Raw genomic sequence first — 20547 nt, 5'->3', positions numbered from 1 at the left:
ATACAAAAGTACCATGTGAAAAGTGAATGCTGTAGCATTTTCGGCAATAAATGCACATTCTTTAGTCAAAATTTCCTCAAACTGACAAGTCATGAAAAAGAAGAATATTAAGACTGGCCAAACTCTGGGACTAACACTCTCAAGTTTTCAAGTGAAATGTGAGGATTAAGTTGTATAGCACATTGGAAAGTTCCTTTTAGGAGCAGGGTGCTCAGCATGAGAATAATCTCAACTGAGAGGGCAGATTTGAGCCCCCTCTGAGTTTTCAATGAGGTCCCATATTTAGGCTAATTATGCCACTCTTCTAGCTGCTTGGTTAGCAATCTCCTCCTGATTTTCACATCTCTTTGACCATATTAAAACATTTTCTTATTTCTGTTTTCATCTACCACACCACATGTGAGCCTTTCCAAGACAGGAACCGTGCTTACTTTTCCTAGGAATCTCAAAATAATATTTGGCAAATGGTACAAAATCAATATATATTTTAAATTGTATTGACAGGACTTGATGGATGAGTCAATGTAATAAGATATTTCCTCATTTTGGCCATTTCCCAATGACCCCCTCAAAATTTTCTAAGTTTTTAGGCCATTAAAAAACATTACACTGAAATAACAAGTGCATAATTGATTACTATATAGCTTTGAACAGTTTTCAAAATAGTTTAGCATATACAGCATCATTTTATATCTATAGGTAGATAGTAAGAAATATTTTAAGTGATATTTTAGGGAAATCTACATTTCAGACACTATATAATTATTACTTATACTTCTATTTTATAGGCAGGGAAACTAAGCTTCAAAGTATTTAAATGAAATGCTCAAAAGCAGAGGGGCAACAAATGGCAGTACTCCAAAGACAAAAGCATTCCAATTCCTTTTCCAATCTAGGCACTTCATTCATTCTATGCCACTACACTATGATTCCAGAAGGAAGCTAAATAAACTCTCCAGCAACATGACACATTAAGCCATAATTAGCTATTTATACTTCTGGAAACACATCAAAATATTTTTGTTTATTTTTTGCTTGTTAGTTTATTTTTAATAGGGCTGCAAGCCATAAGAAATATAATGTAGAGGAGTGAAAGAATATTAAATGTTTCAAAATCAGTATACTACAGACACTACCTTTCCAAATTTTTAAAATAAATTACATTCTGTATTTTTCTAATTATAAGGCAATACATACAAAGTGAGAAGATATTGAAATGCAATTGTGATCCTACTTATCAGCAGTGCAGTTAGATATTTGTATATAATATATAAATGGTTATGAATGGATGTTTGTTCTATGTTAATATTCACATACTGTATTTTTTTTCTTATTAGATGGCCAGAATTGGGGGTCTAACATTTTTTAAATGCTCAAAAAAATCAACCCAGAATTCTATATCAATGAAAATAATTTAATTTTTTAAAAGATTTTATTCATTTATTTGAGAGAGAGAGAGAGAGAGAGGACATGAACAGTGGGATGGGTAGAGGGAGAAGCAGACTTCCCACTGAGCATGAAGCCTGATGTGGGACTTGACCCCAGGATTCTGGGATCATGACCTAAGCTGAAGGGAGACGCTTAACCAACTAAGCCACGCAGGCACCCCAGTGAAAATAATTTTTAAGAATACTGAATAATTATATTTTCTGATATTAAAAAAGAGAGTTTGATAATAGCAATCTGTACTAAATAAATGCTAAACACTATTTCTCTGAATGAAAAGATGCCAAATGGAAGTCAGGTTTTTCAGGAAAGAATAAATGATATTTATATAGATAAATGTAAAAGACAAAGCTTTCCCCTTATTTTGTTAAAACACATATGGCTGTTTATAGCAATATCATGAGGCTAATGGAAGGGAAGAACAGCCTTCCCATTCAGATAAGATGGCACAAACTGTTTCTCCCAGGTCCTTCCTGATAAGTACAGCCATCAACTCTAACAGTGCAAAAGGCAACCAAAAGAGAACTTTGAAAAGTGGACAGAAGAAGGCAGACTGGTAAATAAATGAAAAAACATAGATTTCATTTATGAAATGAAGGAAATGTTCATAGATTGGATGACTCAACATAGTAAAGATGTTATTTCTCTCCAAAATTTCCAATAGGTTTAATGTAATTCCTATCAAAATATCAGCCAAGTTTTAGTTCACACACACAGCTTATTATATAAATTACATGAAAATATCCTGACCCCAGAATACCTACAATAATCTTAATAATATTAAAGGAGGAGAAATCTCTTTACTCTATAATAAAGTTTATTATATATGTAGCTGTATTAAGCAAGGTAATATATTGGAAGAGATATAGACACATACATCAATGAATCAGAATAGACACAAATATGCCAAACATTTCTTTTACAAAGTCACAAAAGCAATTAGATGTAGGAAAGGTAGCCTTTATCCACAAATGGCTCTGAAGCAATTGGACATCTATAGAAATAAATAAATAAATAAATAAATAAATAAATAAATAAATAAATAAATAAATAATAACCTTGACCTAAACATCATACAAAACTAACAAATTTGGTCATAGACTTGAAGTCAACCATAAACATACAAAACTTTGGTGGGGTGGAAAACAGTACCATAATATTTTACTATTGAATTTCTGTTAATAGATGCAACATATACCTTATAAGAAAGAAATATATCTACTTAAAATCCACATAATATTCCATCTTCTTCCTAAAGTTCTTCTGAGTAGTCCAGGATAGCACTGATAGCACTGTATACTTGTTATATGGTACTTCTCAGATGTTGCCTTTTTTATAGTTAATTGTTCATATTTTAGATACCCCTAATATATTTGAATCTTCTTGATAACAAAGCTTGTACCTTTTTGGCTATTAAAATACTTCATATGAGTTAGCAAGCACATAGTACCTGCTCTAAGAAATGAACTGCTATAATATATAGATATAGATATAGATACATAGATAAGTGATGTTTTGAAATTCTAAAAATTTTCAAAAATATTTGTCCTATAGATGATATCTAGAAAAATGATTTATATCTACATCATTGTATTCATTTCTCTTTCAAAATTTTAATCCATGTCCAAAAATGAAAGATGTTCAAAGCAGATTAAATATTGTGATGAAGTGAGCTTCTTTCACCCTGAATGCTAGAGGCAAGTAAATTGCTCAGAACCACCCCGCCCCCTATCAACCTGGTAATGTCAGGGATGTTCCTATCAATATATAATGTGACCTGGTAGAGGGTCAAATGAGGTGGAGGTTGGAAAGTTAAGAAAAATGCTTAAAAAAAAAAAAAGGAAAGAAAGATGTTTCAGAAAGTGTATATTTTCTTCTAGGGATATTTATTGTAGCAAAGCAGTTCCTGAAGTGTGTGTGTGTGTGTGTGTGTGTGTGTGTGTGTGTAATTTTTATGATAGAGAAAGAAAAGAAAAAGAAAGAAAGAAGAAAGAAGAAAGAAAGAAGAAAGAAAGAAAAAGAAAGAAAGAAAGAAAGAAAGAAAGAAAGAAGAAAGAAAGAAAGAAAAAGAAAGGAAAGAAAGAAAGAAGAAAGAAAGAAGAAAAGAAAGAAAGAAAGAAAGAAAGAAAGAAAGAAAGAAAGAAAGAAAGAAAGAAAGAAAGAAAGAAAGAAAGAAAGAAAGAAAGAAAGAAAGAAAGACCTATCTTTTGCTTCATCTATATATGCCTTTCATAATACATACATAGACATGTTTTATAATATATATAGATATCTTTTATAATATATGCATATGTGCATGTTACAAAATGTGAAATGTATGGTTATTTGCTTTGGTTTCAACAAGTCTCTTCCTTGCATTGACAGTCGCACCAACAGATTTGTGCTCCAGGTGCAACTTAATTTTGCAATTGTATGTTAAAAACTGCAATTGTTTCTGTTTCCCATAGCCCCCCCTCTTCAGCTGAGTTTCTGTATCCTTAGATATACAACTTGAGAAAATGATCATATTGAGTAATAACTATTTTGAGGAAACACTTTTAAGTTTCCTTGAGGTGTCAGTCTCTTTTGTTGTTTTTTGTTCTTGGTGCTCTAATGGTTATTTTTTATAAAATGGCATTTGTGTAGATATTGAACTCTTGGTTTTTGCCACAAGAAGATAAAAGAGAGTGTAGATTCATCTTACTAATAATTTGCAAGTGACTATGAATCTTGGTTTGTGTAATGCAAGTGAGCTTTATAGACCAGATATCTCCTTTCATTTCTTCATATTTTCTCTTAAATAAATCTCTATTTTGTTAGGAAACATATTTTTATCCACACTGGTGAGAATGTACAACATTTCTGGAGGACAATTTGGTGATAAATGGAAAAACTTAAAATGTGCACATAATTAGGGGCACCTATGTGGTTCAGTCAGTTAAGCATCTGCCTTCAGCTCCGGTCATGATCCCAGGAGCCCGGAATCAAGCTCAGCATCAGGCTCCTTGATCAGTGGAAAGTCTACTTCTCCCTCTCATTCTCCCTCTGCCTCTCCCACTGCTTGTGCTCATGCTCTCTCTCTCTCTCTCAAATAAATAAATAATTTTTTTTAAAAACGTGCACACAATTAAATGGAGGGATTCTTCCTTGAGGAATACAAACCATATAATTACAGTTGTGCTCAAATTTAACCTCAAGAATATTTATTGCATGATTGTATATAATAACCAAATACTTTTAATGATATAATGATGTAAAATAATCAGAAACATGTTTTTGAATACGGTACCTCCTTGACACTGAATGATGTTAAATAATTACGACTAATATCATAGAAAAATATTTAGTGACAAGATAAATATTCACGATATGCATATAAATTAAAAAACAATTTTCAAGTACCTAATGTCTGTAAAGAGATGAAGAGATAAGCATATTGTATATGCGTATGTATATACATATTAAGTATAGTTCTCCATAAGAAAAAAAATGCTGAAAGTATAATATTCAAAACATTAATGGTGGTTATCCCTAGTGGTTTTTGTTCTAATTTTCCAAAATTTTCCAAAGAATATACACAACTCTTACATTAAGAATAACAGTATCTCTGAAAATAATAAAATTAAGAAATACCAGCTCTGTTGTGAAATTTTTCTTGAAATGACTAATAGACTATTTTTACTTAGTGCTTTAAAGCACATGTAAAACATCTGCTTTGTGCCAGGCATTGTGCTAAGTTAGGAATTCATGACTAAGTGAACAAAGAGGAGAATAAGTACAATAACAGTACAACGAAATTAGTGTTATCATAGATGGTTGAATAGAACCCAGATGAAATCTAGAGAAAAGTTTAACTTATTTTTAATGTTTCTTTTCATTATAATAATTAGTCTTAGATCTGGTGATTTTACTCTTCACATATTTCAAATTCTGAAAAGAGTTTGCTTTCTCATGCCCTTGACTCATTTAATATTTTCTAAATTAACCCCAGACTTTTGACATGCATTTTTCATCACACAGTTGCAAAAGTGATACATAGATTACAACTTTTCTTCCCACCTGTTTCCATGTAATATTCACTGGTTTTTAGCTATCTTTCCCGGAGGATGAATTTAAACAATCGCTTCTTTGTCAACAAGTTAATATTCTTTTTGATACATTTTTCACTTACTTGGAGAGGCACATGACTTTCATCTTGTAAACTCCTAGGTTGAACAGGTACATTTGCACTTTTTCAATGCAGGAGGGACTTTAATGTAATTTATCTAGGATATCCAAACTTCCTCCTGTTCATCCTGATTGTGCCATTTCCTAAAATTTTAAAGACAGAGAAATAAAGCTATTAAAAAGGAATATTTATTTAAACCCATGGGAATCTAAAATTGTACTGTAAATTTAGATGTAGAAAGTGAGTAATCTAAGTAAAAGAACTACTGGAATAGTATCTTTAAATTCTTGATGTATAATTAATCTAAATTGAGACAAGTAGTATAAAAAGAATAAAAAGATGTTGAGAAAAGTCATAATTAATAGACATTTTAGACCAGGGCATATCAGAACCATATTTTGTGACTTTTTCTCATATCTAGTCCCAGTGGAGCCTTGCCCTTTTGCCTGGACATTTTTCTTCTCCACACACATACAGTTAACTATTGGTGTCATATTTATGATGTAATCTTGACTGTTTCATCTGAGACCATCTTCTATTTTCCTCTTCTAGGAGAGCTATGATCATAAAGTTGCATCTCAGAGTGAAAGAGAAGTATAGCATAGCTGCAAACCATCCCTTTCCAGTGCATCACAGGAAGCCATCTTCTTTTTTGATTTTTTAAAAAAGTTTGGGAAGTAATTCTAGATTTACATAAAATATGCAATATTTTACAATATATACAATAGAGTTTTACAATATAAACAATAGAGTTTCCATATATCTCTCCGATAGCTTCATTCAACGTTAGTATCTCGTATATAACATCTTAAAAAATATCTTATATATAATACCTTATATAAACATTTTACAATTAACAAAATCAGGAAATTAACATTTGTATAATACTATTAACAAAACTACAGAGCTTATTCAAATTAATTGTTTTTTTCACTAGTATTATTTTTATTTCTCCAAATCCCATTTAGCACCCCACATTATAGATGGTTCTTCATTCTCCTTAGTCTAAGTCTATAACATTTCCTCTTTCTGTCCTTGTCTTTCAAGACTTTGACACGTTTGAAGAGCATTGATCAGTTTTTCCTTTTTCTTCTGCCAACTGTCTGTTAGTTTGAATTTGTCTGATGTTTTCTCATAACTAGAATGAAGTTATGCTTTCTCACTAAGAATAGCATAGAAATGATAGTATGACCTTCTCATGCATTATATACCAGGAATCGTGATGTTGACATATCTTATTACTGTTATGTTGATCTTGATTATTTGTGCAAGGTGGCTTCTCCAGTTTCTCCACTGTAAGTTACTATCATTCCCTTTGTGGTTAATAAATATCTTGGATATATGCTTTGAGATTATGCAATTCCATTTATTCTCAAAATTTTATTGACTTATTTTAAAATACATTAATGGATCTGTTTCTATTAATTATTACAGTGTGGTGTATTTCCTATTCCTTTCTTGCATATTACTTTACAAGGAAGATCAGTCTCTTTTGCTCCATGTGTTTATTTAATCAATTATGTGTTATATTGGCAGAAGTTTGTTGATATTTATTGTATGTTATAATTTAATTTATCATAATTTATTTTCTTGCTCAAGTTGTTCTGGTTTGGCCATTTGGATAATTTTAAGGTTTATTTTTTCAATGAGATCTAATTATTTCTTTAACTATATCATCTGTAAACACCATGAATTTGTACTGATATATTGACTTTCAATTCAATACTACTGTGCTCATTTTAGACAAAACTCTTTTGTAACTTACTTTTCTAACAGTTATTTGGGTATAAATCTGGACTTTCCACACTATTTTCTACTTAATGTCACTTTGTCTACCTCATTACCATACTCTTAATTATAAAGTCTTTATAATATGTTTTAATATATGGTCACTTTCAGTTTCTGGTATGTTTTCATGGGATATGGTTTAAATAATTGCTGGGTTCCATTTTTCTCTTTTTCTTCATAAAGATCCCAGTAATACATATACATTTTTTGCTTTCTGTTTTCATTGCTTTTCTTGGTTGATCCATTTTCTTCTTTATTTTTTGATACTGCCTTATGTGTCCATTATTAAAATTTGAGTACATATTCTCTTGGAAACCTTGTAATTTATTCTTCAATCCTGAAATAATTTTGTCTTTTTTTCATTCCTGAGATCAAATAACTCTTTTATCTATTTCTGCTACTTTTGTTTTGTCTATTTTGTTATTTTTTTCTGAATTTCTACTTCAAGGTCATTTTTCATATTCTAAAATATCTATTTGAATATATTTAATTTTGTTTGAAAAACAAATTACAGTTTTCTTTTGCTTCATAGTTATTTTTCCTTGTTTTAATTTCCCTGCTTTTCTGTAGTAGTTCTCTATGTGAGGTTTTTTTTTTTTATTTTTATTTTTATGATAGTCACAGAGAGAAAGAGAGAAAGGCAGAGGCATAGGCAGAGGGAGAAGCAGGCTCCATGCACCGGGAGCCCGAACGTGGGATTCGATCCCGGGTCTCCAGGATCGCGCCCTGAGCCAAAGGCAGGTGCCAAACCACTGCACCACCCAGGGATCCCTGTAGTAGTTCTCTATGGTCTTTACTTAGGTTAATTTTTATTATATTGAGGTATATTACATGATTCTTAGTTTAGTCATACTCTTTTCTGTACATCTAGCAAATTCCAGTTACCTTAGTAGAGCTTGTTTGTTTGTTCTGGTAATAGGGGTTGTGGTTTTATTTCAACTGTAGTATCCTAAATCTCCTTATTCTTCTTTCTTTGCTGTCTAATTAATAACAGGCATTTCGATCCTTCCCTTTGGCTTTTTTCTCTCCACCAGAATTTATGGGTTAAGATTGTCTGCTAAAGTTGTGCTTATCTTTTTAAGTCAGCTTGCTTTGTTAAATACAGCTTGTCACTTTAAATCACACACTGGTACTTTCTGTGATATTCCTCCCTATAAGGATTGAATACTTTGAATACTTTTTTTTAAATAATAAATTTATTTTTTATTGGTGTTCAATTTGCCAACATACAGAATAACACCCAGTGCTCATCCCGTCAAGTGCCCCTCCTAAGTGCCCATCACCCATTCACCCCCACCCCCCACCCCCCTCCCCTTCCACCACCCCTAGTTCGTTTCCCAGAGTTAGTAGTACTCATGTTCTGCCTCCCTTTCTGATATTTCCTACCCATTTCTTCTCCCTTCCCCTCTATTCTCTTTCACTATTATTTATATTCCCCCATATGAATGGGACCATATAATGATTGTCCTTCTCCAATTGACTTATTTCACTCAGTATAATACCCTCCAGTTCCATCCACATTGAAGCAAATGATGGGTTTTTGTCATTTCTAATGGCTGAGTAATATTCCATTGTATGCATAAACCACGTCTTCTTTATCCATTCATCTTTCGATGGACACCGAGGCTCCTTCCACAGTTTGGCTATTGTGGACATTGCTGCTAGAAACTTTGAATACTTTTGACGGAGTTTATAATCTGATATTTGTGGGGGGTTTTCTTTTCTGTTTTTTTTTTTTTTTTTTGTATTTTCATATTTAGAATGGCGTTAATCTTCCTAGTTTCACCTTATCCTTGGGCTTTTTCCCTAGTGTCCCAGCACTGTATTTCTTATAGTTTTCCTTGTTCTGCTACTAGGCTCTGTGGCGGGGTGGGAGTGCCTATGAGAACTTGGTACTGATATTTATTTAATTCTCTTTTTCCTCATAGTTTTTGTAGTTTTGACATTCTCTGTCTTTAAGTGATCCTGAAGATGCAGTATTACACAGAATTTTTGCTAACATAAGATCATTTCATAACATTTGGGAGAAAATTTAGAAAGGTACTTTATAATGTCTCCATTGTCTACAAAGGACAGTTTCTTAGTGACCATCCTCCACCATGTTTTTATATCAGAATTGGGCATTATCTTTTATGAGCTTGTATTCTTATAAGATTGCTCAAATAATTAGAGGCTTAATTGCTCTTGCCTCAATTTTTTTTAAAGATCACAATTATTGGGTTTTAAAATATTTCTATAAATTTTAATGCTGAGCAGTACAAGGTTATCTCTGATTCATCTTAGATTAAAAGCAAATCTTTTCAAAATGTTGTTTACTTATATTTTCAAGGAGAAGCAATCCTAGTAGTATTCGTTAGAAAATCTCCCATTCACAGGCTCACATTTGCTCTTCTTTTATCCCTCAAAGGTGGCATAAATAAAGGTGTCAGCATCACTAAGAACATTGTAATTTAGTAACATAAAATGATAAAGCATTCCATAGAAACCTTGAACTTCTCATCAAGAGGATATTCAAGAGAAGAAAATAGGTCTCCCAGGAAACAGATCCAAATACTTTTTCAAATTAACATCCTGTTAGGTGGAATCCCAGCAAGGACTGACTAAGAGAAAAGGTAAATGGTGGAGGGTTGAGGAGAGTGAAGAAGGAAAACAAACCCAAGGAGATACATTATAGATAAGGTACAGTTCTTAGGAAAACAGATGACTGATGGTATGTAAACCACCTCCAATGAAGCCCTTGCTTCTCTTAACAGTCAAGAAGGGCAAGCTATTTACTTGTTGGTTCCTCTCTGTTTCCTGCTGTTCATTGGTACTTCTGCTCATGTTACCTTGCCCTTCCAGGTAATCTGAGAAGCCAGAACCTTGATAGTTCTAATTTCATTGGACCTGAATTTAAAACTTATTTTTCTTGCTGCTTCTTTTGCGTTTTTCAGATCAATAGTGTGGCCCATTCAGTAATGACAGCCTTATGCTGAGTCATGCCAACACAAGCCAGGGTTTTATGACCAGGGAAATGACCTATCACTAAGGCAATTGTAGCCCAGAATAAAGGCAAGTAGGATATATCCAGGGCATAGGTGAGGCTGAGGTCATCTGTGATAATGCATAATGGAGCCCTGTTTATAGTGCCTAATATAAGATCTATATACACCAATTTGTATATATTAACCTACGGCTTAATGAAAGTTAAAATATATAATATTCCTGGTTCGATACTGTATTGCTTTGGACTTTGTGATGTGTAGTTGATTTTGTTTCTCAGTTAAGTATAAAATGCAATTCTTTCTTAATCAGGCATGGGGAAATGCAATGAAACAATAATTGCATTTTCTTTCCCTACAGTATACTAACTAGAAAACACAGATAACAAAATATTGCTATTTTGTTTTTATGGATCAAGATTAGGCTTTAAAAAATCTTTTATTACAATTTAAAGAATATATTGATTATTTTATTTCAACATGTAGGGAAAGAAGAATTTCACTTTTATTTTAATGATAATTTCCTTTTGAAAGCCAGAACAAGATGTTGAGCAGATTGTTATTTCCCTTTATAGAGCCATTGAGCGATTTTGCTTTGTGTATTCTTGGATAGAATACACATTAACTTGATGCACATGATAATTTTGGAGTGGTTTTGTTTTCTTTTTTTATTTTAATCATAGTCATCTTCAGACTTGTATAGACTGACCTTTTTGCCTGCATACCAGAGTATTAAAGTTGAGCAGTATTTTAAGGAAATCAATTTTATGACCATCTTTTTGATTTGATCCTCAATAATTCTCCTCATACAGTACTCCAGATATTGTGGGATTAAAAAGTGTATCTTTCAAAAAGCCCTCCATATTAAGACTGAAATATATTCTGGCCCTAAGTGGCACTGATTCATGAATAAAAAAAAAAAAAAAAAAGTGATGCTTTTTTTTTTTTTTGTCAAAAAGTGAAGAAAGTAGTGGCAAATTTTTTATACTTTGGTTTATGTAATAAAAATAAAAGTCAAACATTTAAGGTAAATATAATTTCAATGGAAATAGTCATGGTATAATTCTCAGTTCAATAGAGATCAGTAGGTTTAGAAGAAACAACTGAAGTTCAGAAGACTTTAAAGAATAGAAAAAATGAGAGAAAAATCTAAGGCTAAGTAATTTAAGAAATCTGAATGAAATATTTAAAAATAATGGTCATGAAAATAATTATTAGAACTACTTTTATGTTTATACACCTATATAATATTCTTTGGGGAAAATCAAAGAGCGTAGTAAATACTCATTACTCATATCTGGATAAATTTTCATGAATAAATAAATGAAATGAATTATCTAAGTTCCCTAAGTCCCTTCCTTTCGCAATCAGAGAGAGAATGAAATAGAATGCTTAGAATCTGAAACCATCGTTTAAAGATATAACTGGCTTCCTTTTAGTGACATCCTACTCTTTCCAGATTTCCTTCATGTAGTTTATAGCAGCTAGAATTATAAGAGATTCTTATCTTTGCTGTTAAATTTAGTTTATATGTCTTTGTCAACAATGTAAATGATAGTGAGTTCACGTCACTTTATCCCAGAAAAATTAGCTTTATATAGCTTGGACATAAGTCCTTTAGCTCTGATGGGTCTCAAATTTCTTATTATTGATATGTTGTATGAGAACCTAAATTCTACTGGTCACTGCAGACATTGTAGAATTTTCAGCAGCAATTTCTGTTTTAGATAACTCCACCTGTTTTCCTTCTTTCTTAATTTCCAGAATTGCTATTATCAATTTAGGATCTGAAGGCTGCACTTCATATTTCAATCTCTGTATTATGTGTGTAGAATGGTCCCCAATGACAATTTATTAATAGTAAGTGTAAGCAACCACCTTTCTGCCTATTTCTGCCTTCAAACGGATCCTGTTAAATGCAATTTTTGCTTCCTCATAGAAGCCTTTCTTCTTGAGTCAGAATAAGTGGTAAGAAAAAGCCCCTCAAAACCCTTTGACTTTTTATATTCCTGAATTTTTGTTCATGTTTCCTCAAGATTTTGGCTCTAGTTTTAAAAGCATTATTAATATTAAGAAAAAAATTAGTGACCTGAGGAATGAGTTTTTCCAATCAGTATTGCTTCTCTTGTTAATCGGATATATTGCTACCTTTGAAGCATCTTCAAGTGTTCTCCAAACACCATTGAAAGATCTCTTCTCTACTTAGACACAGAGAAGTGTTTATGTACATGCTTCTATGGGCACCTCCCTTAAGCTTCCATAAGTTTCTCACTGAAGAGAGCACAGTAATATACAAATATTAGAAAAGAAAAATCTGCCGAACAACTGAAACTAAAGAAAGGTAACATCCATTAAAAAAATTTTTATATGCCTACTAGACATACTGCAGACAAGACAAGTGTTGTTGAATTGTGAAATTGCATCACATGAAATAATAACTTCATTGTAAAACTTGTGGAAGAAGACCCATAAGTTTTTGCCATAAAACAATTTCTGTTTTCAGATGCCCTTGTTCTGCCTCTAGAAAACAGATCATTTCTTAGATAGAGATAGGAAAGTGGAGGAATGAGGGATGCAGGAAAATCCTGAGAAACTACTATCTTCTTCTAAGATGTAAGTTGTTCTGTATAGCTCATCCAGCCCCAGAAATAATTCCTGCCATCCAGATTCTTTTTCTAAATTCTCTCTTAATACAGAAGTGAAGGTTTTTGTCTACATACAGAAGTGTTGTTGTAAATAAAGTTAGATTTTAAGTATGAGGGTCTAATTGGCCTCTCAGATTCCTTATCAGATTGGCTACAATTATGTCAATCGTTTGAATTACATCATTTACTTATCCATTCTGATGTAGAGAAGAAGCAAACAATTATGAATCTAATGCAAGAAGAGAGAGAGGGATAAAAAAGAAAAAGAGGTCTGTTCCTAAGGTCCATAACAGAACTAAAATAAACTACTTATACCTAGAAATTTGCAATTAAAAATATAGCCAAACCCATTTTATTGCATCAGGCAAATTGAAGGAAACATTCTACAGGAGAGAGACGGCCAAGTTGACGTCACTGGGAAATAAGGGATCACAAGAACACAAAGCTGCAACATTGGAGAAATCCACTTTTTGGTTTACAAGGTCGTTTTTCTGAGTTTACAAGTCATTTTTCAAGTGAAAGCCTTGACTTGAATCTGGTATTCTTCTACCTTGGGGTAGAGTAATCAAAGATAACCTTCCTCTCCTGTTACACATATGAATGTCATCAACATTACAGAACAGGATCAATATACATTAAGTAATCCAATCAGAAATAAGTTATGAATTTTTGCAAGAGATATAGTTCTGACATCTGAATCTTCTCTTTAGAAGACTTTCATTATTTTCTATTTATCACTCCCCAAATTACAATTAAGTTCCTTGCCATTCAAAGTCCTCCCCAATTTCATCCCAACTAAATTGCCTTTATCTCATACTTTAACTTATGTTGCTCTAAAATTACCGTCCAAAGTAATTTAAAATTTAAAATTCTTAAAATTTAATATGGTATCTTTTCAACTATTTAATTTCCCCATGGAAAGTTCACTTTCTTCACTATTTCTCACAAATATATATATGCATATGCTTCCTCGTGAGGTTTAAATGATTCAAGTTTCTGAAGGCCATACAGTTTATTTCCTCTCCCTTACCCCTGCCCCTTGTTTGTTTGCTTCTTTTTGTTTTGTTGTTGTTGTTTCTTTTTTGCTTTAAGGTCTTTATAACATTTTGCCTTGTTGTAGAGGTAATTACATATATATGGCATCTATCCAATTTCCTCCTCAGTTAGAATAGCTGTGGGAATTCAGTGTTTGAAAATGTGAGACATTTTTTCTGAGGTGAATAAAACTAAGAAAGCAGAGTACAAACTATCCCCTCATGCTGACTAGCAGGGTGCCAAGGGACCTTCAATAAATATGTCTTTAATACATGCTCAACACTAAACACTCCTTTCAAAAATACAATCCATTAAGAAATATAAAAGGAATGTACAGTTGACATTTTCAAATCAACAAACCCAGCCATATCTCTTTATGCAGTAATAAGGTTTATAAAAAACTGAAAATTGTTTTCCCTGCAAAAATATACAGTCACTAAGGTTATTTAATTTTATATTTTGTTATAAAACAGAATTAGGTATACTGAGAGACCATTTTCAAAATGATTCTTTAAAACTTTTTTCATATTTCATTGATAAATCTCCACCTCCCCAAACCCAAAGATGATTTAGGTACTTTTCCTGGAATCTATCTTGTTTTATCCTCTCGCAAAGATAGACCTCCTGGGCTTGGATATTAATGCCAAGTCATGCTGTGGGATAAACTGGTCATTAACATTTAAAAAATACACACCTCTTTTTTATTCAAAAATTCATTTTATGACAGGTTGAACCTAAAATTTGCATTGAAATAGGGACTATTCAAGTAAGATACTGCACTAGATTTTTAAAGTATGTGACTTTTATAAGATTGATAAAGACTGCCACCATCACAGATATTTTTTTTTTTTTTGGAAAGAAGTTAAGGAGTGAAAGACTATTTATCAAACTAGCAAACATAAGGATGTATCAATCTTATTCAGGAATTTTTATCTGTATTATGTTCTCCATAAATAATAATTTTACTATATTAAATATTATTAAATATTAAATTAATATTTAATATCAATACTTATTAATATTATTAATATTAAACACTAAATGTGTTTATACATTAGATGGTATGGTTAGATCCTTCTTTATGTAAAATCAGTTGCATCCTAGATGTGACTATCCTGTACCGAAATCATTTACTGTCAATCGCTTCTTGGGATATAAAAATATATGAATTTCTCTCTTAGTGGACTCTTACTTTATAGTATCTGAAAGATTAAGTCTCTGATACAAGCAATGTCCTGGATGAAACCATTACTATCTAGTTGAAGTCAATAAAAAATGCAGCCTATGACAGTAATTCTAAAATTTTATGGAGCTTAACAATTGTATAAGAGTTTATAACAACATCAAAATCTAAATCCAGAGACTCCCATTCTGAGTTAAGTAGGACATTGAAAGAGCAACCTAGTAAATGACGCACATTGTCCACAGAAACATGGGTGGTGGGTGGTAATGGATAATGCTAAAATAACAAAGATATAACTGTCTTTGTTGACACAGAAGGCTAAATTGTCTATGTAATGATAATTCTTATCTTGACTCCCAACTTGATTAATAAGATTCAAATATGGACCAAGACCAAATGGAGGATTTCTTCTTGGTAGAGCAAGCAACAATCACAGTTTCAAAAAAAAATCCCTTCTCTTACATTAGGACTATGTTTCAGATTCAATTAATAGATAAATTCTGAATGATGTAAGCAAAAAACCTAGTTTTTTTTAAAAAAAAACTATTTGAATTCTGGGGCTTCCCAGTTTTATGCTATTAGTTACATTAATGTAAATTGTTTATTTGACTACTTCTCATTCTCTAGTCATGTGTGTTCTTTAAACCTCTAATTCCAGGTTTATAAGCAATTACAGGGAACAGATGTATCCTGCTAACACCATTTACTTTAAAAAAAATAAGAACTCTATTCATTACCACTAGCATATTGACAAGGGGTCTGGTCCAGGTCACAAGCATATTTATGAAAAAGTCTGTTGGAAGTCAGTCATTTCTATCCCATCTTGTCAGAGACTCATGGGCTTCCTGTGAAACCTTTTCTTCCCATTTCTGTCCTTAAACTGATCATAAGATCCTCTGATTTTCATAAAAAAAATCTTTATGCTATTCTATCTCTTCAAATATCCATACTAATCCATACCTATTCTTTGAATCAAGTCTCAGAAAATATTCATATTTCATGTCTGGCACAGACATCCCCCCAATTATATGCAAACACACACACTTTTCCTTAAAGTAACTACTATTACCCATTAGGAGAAACTTAGATGCATATGAATTTGTACCCCTTTATTATACCTGAATACTCTCTATCCTGCCAATATTTATTCATGTATGATCAAGTCAATGAATTATTTGCATTATGAAGATTACTACATTTTCTCAAGTCAAAGTGTCTTTGAATAAGAAGGAACCTGACATTAATTAACCTTGTACAGTATTTCCTGTACAATAGTCTAACAAGTTCTGTCTGAACATATTCAGGAGATAAATATTTAGCAAAGTGGACCTACTCCACCCTCTGATGCTCAAAGATTACTCCTAAGAGCTCCTCCTATCTACCCATCACCTACTGCTTATTGAGTGATGCCAAAAAGAATACATAAGATGACAGAAGGAGAAAAAAGTACCTGGGAAACTCACAAGTTTAATGACAAAATTTCTGAATAAGTAGGAGGGAGAAATTAAAATGAACTTTTCAACTGCACTTTAAAATTTACCAAGTTTCTGAACCTATCTATTCACTTAATTTACAGTGTGCCTATACTGTAATTACCAACCTTACTTTAGAGATGAGAAACTGTACCTTCAGGTTTTAATTAATTTCTCTAAGCTCACACAAGTTAGCAAATAATGAAAGTAGGATTGATTTGGAGTTTCTTACTGCCTAAACCAGCCCTCTTTTCATTACAAGAGTATTTTCCACTGCATGCTCTGTAGAACAGTATGATGGGTCAGGAAAGGAGAGGCCTGTGGTCCACTAGGTTTGACAGATGTTGAAATAAAGTTGCCTATATTTCTTAACCACAAGACTCCTCAGAGTTTGTAAAGTACTATCACATAATTCAAATCTTGTAAAGGAGGGTATCAAATGCATTGTACGCAACTTTATTTAATGTTGAGTTTGCTGTGTGGCAGACAAACTAGTAGCATTCCTTCGAATTCCAAGCAATGCAGAACTTTGCCTTTCTACACTCCATATTTAGTTTCTAAGTACCCGGGAAGGGACAATAGCACTGAATTTGCTTTGGAATTCTGGCTAGAAAAAAATACTTTTACCTAAGAGGATCTTCTGGACCCATAATGGATAAATACAGATGATGTTTTCAATTAGGATTAGCTCTAAGAAGAAACAGGTTCAACAGGTTAATGATGCATCTGCTCCTTTGCCTTCTATAGACGTAAATACAAACATATTTGTTAAAATAGTACATGTGATACTTAAATAACCTGAGACCTCATACTCAGTTTGAGAACCCAAAATGCCAGGGTGGTTTGTGGTGAGCAGCAGCAGATTGCCAACACTGAGCATTTAGAGAGATTCTCCTCCAAGTTAGTTCCACTATACCTGATTTATGACTTTTAAAAATGGAATTGCTCTCTTATCTCACACTGTGCTCATTTTCTTAGCTTCCAAAAGTCCTCTTTTTTATTTAAAAAGAAAACAATCACTGCGGTGTATTGTGCTGAATTACATCTAAAAGTCCAAACCATTTCTGCAGCAAATTCTATTTAGCTGTCCTAATATCCTGTTTTAATAAGGGTTTCACCAGCAAGATAAAAATTAAATGTTTGCCAGAGTGATGCATTAATAACTCAAAACCTTTAATTATAGCAAGGCCAAATTTAATTAAACCCTACATTACAAACTGTTGGCCTTCATATCAGGGACCCCTATGTTGAATGGTTTATAGCTGAACCATTAACAAAGTTATTCTGTGTTTCAGAATATGATACAACTTTTCCACTTATGAGAGAATGGTCTTTGTTTTACAAACCCAACATTAACAGTAAAGGCATACTTTTTATTTTAGTAAAGTTCTTTCTGCACAATTCCCTAAAGGTTGCTACTAATGTAATTAATAATTAATTGAAAAACAAAGCCAAAGGAGGGAGAATAAAAATGGAAGGTGAATGAGGTATTTCATATGAATTTCTTTTGCTACAAAGGTGTAGAACTTGATTCCAGTTTTAAGAAGCAAATGAATAGCTATCTGACTATTCAAATACTATTTAGTTTTCCAGTGATATTACTCCTTGAGAAAGGCTCCTAAATTCTCTTTGTCTTCCTTATTCCATGACTACTAAGTATCTTATGTGTAAGATACTGAATTGCAGATTTGAGCATGAAGGAGAATCATCCAAAGGGTTTATTAAAAACAGATTGCTGAGTCTGAGTTTCTGATTCTGATTCGGTATGTCTGGATGAGGCTCCAGAATTTACAATTCCAAGTGATGCTGCTGTTACTGCCCCAGGGTCCACATTTTGAAAATCATTGGTGAAGAACAAACAGAGACCATACTCCCTTATAGAATAGTAATGAGGGGTGCCTGAGTGGCTCAGTTGGTTAGGCATCTGCCTTCCACTCAGGTCATTATTTCAGGGTCCTGGGATCGAGCCCCAGCCAAGCTCTCTGCTAAGCAGGGAGCCTGCTTTCTCCCTCTCCTTCTGTGCTCTCTCTTGGTCTCTCTCTCCCTCTCAAATAAATAAAATCGTTAAAAAAAAAAAAAGAATGGTAATGAAAACATGTAGGGGCATATATGGAGGATATACTCTCCTTTCCTATAGTTCTATAATTTCATCCTGTCTTCCATTTCCATCGAACAATTCATTTTTTCCCATATACATCGATATTTAATTGCTAATAAATTGAAAAGTAATATTTATTTCATGATCTAAATTTCTGATTGTTTATATATATATTTATGTTATATTAATGTAGTATAAAATACAAATACTTTCTGATGGTGTGATTTTAAATGATTTTTTTCCTTTGGGTTTATCTATTTTTGTCTAAGAATCTAAAATTACTCTGTGCTGCTTGATAAGAAAAATATATTTAAAAAAAAAGAAAAATATATTTATATATTAAATTCATATGTGGAAAGCTTTAAGTAAAATATTAATTAAATAATGTCAATTTATAATAAGATACTACAATTAGAACATGAAATCATTAAATAATACTCTATGCTACCTTGACTCAACATGTCAAAAAATACAAATATGTTAGTTACCTTAATGGTTTGCTTTTTTGAATCAAAAAGATCATATATGTATGTTTTAAAATTTATATATATATTTGTTTATCTGCAATTTTAAATAATGAATATTGAACACTTTTACTCTTTCAGTGACTATTTTAGGTTCTAAGGAAGTGACTTTTGTAGTGAGAAAGGCCAGTCTTGTCAATAGAAAAATAATTAGGTTTAAATGTTAGTTGCTTTGTAAAGCATTTCCCTGCAAAGGTTTCTATACAAAGATGGATTTTCTTAGGTTATATTTTCTATATTCTTAGGTTATATTTCATAAAGATTAAGAGTACTAGGTGTCCTTCCTTTGATATCTGCCACAAGAGCTTTGCCTGGATAAAGTGGGCCAAACTGGCTAATCTCCTACAGCTATTACTGATAGTCACTATGCACAAGGATAATAAGTGAGAGAGGAACTCATGTCTTCCCACTGGGAAGAGACTTCATCATCATCTGTCTAACATTGCAGTACTTACTTAAATGAAGGATTTAATACTGAGCTCATTTTGTAAATATGCCAAAACCATTTTTGCTCACTAATCTCTGCTGGCAGCTGAAATGCTATAGTGGAAATATTGCAGAAATGACACCTTTAAGGAAAATTCACATGTTTGCCCTGAAGTTTAATACTTATTATTCAATACCTTTTCTCTTCTAAGTCTCTTCTAAGAAGACCAATGATTGGCTTGCATGTGCATATTTTTAATAATTCTATTTATCAACTAATTAATGATCAGTTATGGTTTATCTTTTGCTTTACTAGGGTCTAGATTTATATAAAGAATAAGACATATCACAAATCAAATGTGGCATGGAAGCATATGATATGATTAACAATAGGCATAACCTAAATTCAATTAAAAATATAATAAGTGACAATACAATTCCAAACAGTAAGTATAGACAAATGTTAGTTGATGCAAATTTTGTTAAGAGTAATTTGACACTATATATTGAGGGCTGAAATCAACATAATTCCTTGTGCCTGCATTGAACAATACTAACCATTTCCCTTATCTTAAAATGCTAGGGACAAGCAAATATCTGCTTCTGGGAGATCTGACAAGTAGGCTAGCTAAAATAGCTTTTAATCAAGACTAATAGCTTACTTAAGACTCACTTCAAAACCCTTACCTTATTTTGTACAGCAATCCAAAAAAGATTATCATAACATCTGCCTAATCTCAACCAATTTCATACATTGCAAGCCTCACCTTAGTATCACACAACTCAGGCCTCAAATTCTATA

The sequence above is a fragment of the Canis lupus genome, chromosome 17 (assembly GCF_003254725.2).
Source record: "Canis lupus dingo isolate Sandy chromosome 17, ASM325472v2, whole genome shotgun sequence".
Classification (NCBI taxonomy): domain Eukaryota; kingdom Metazoa; phylum Chordata; class Mammalia; order Carnivora; family Canidae; genus Canis; species Canis lupus.
This window is presented reverse-complemented; position numbering follows the sequence as displayed.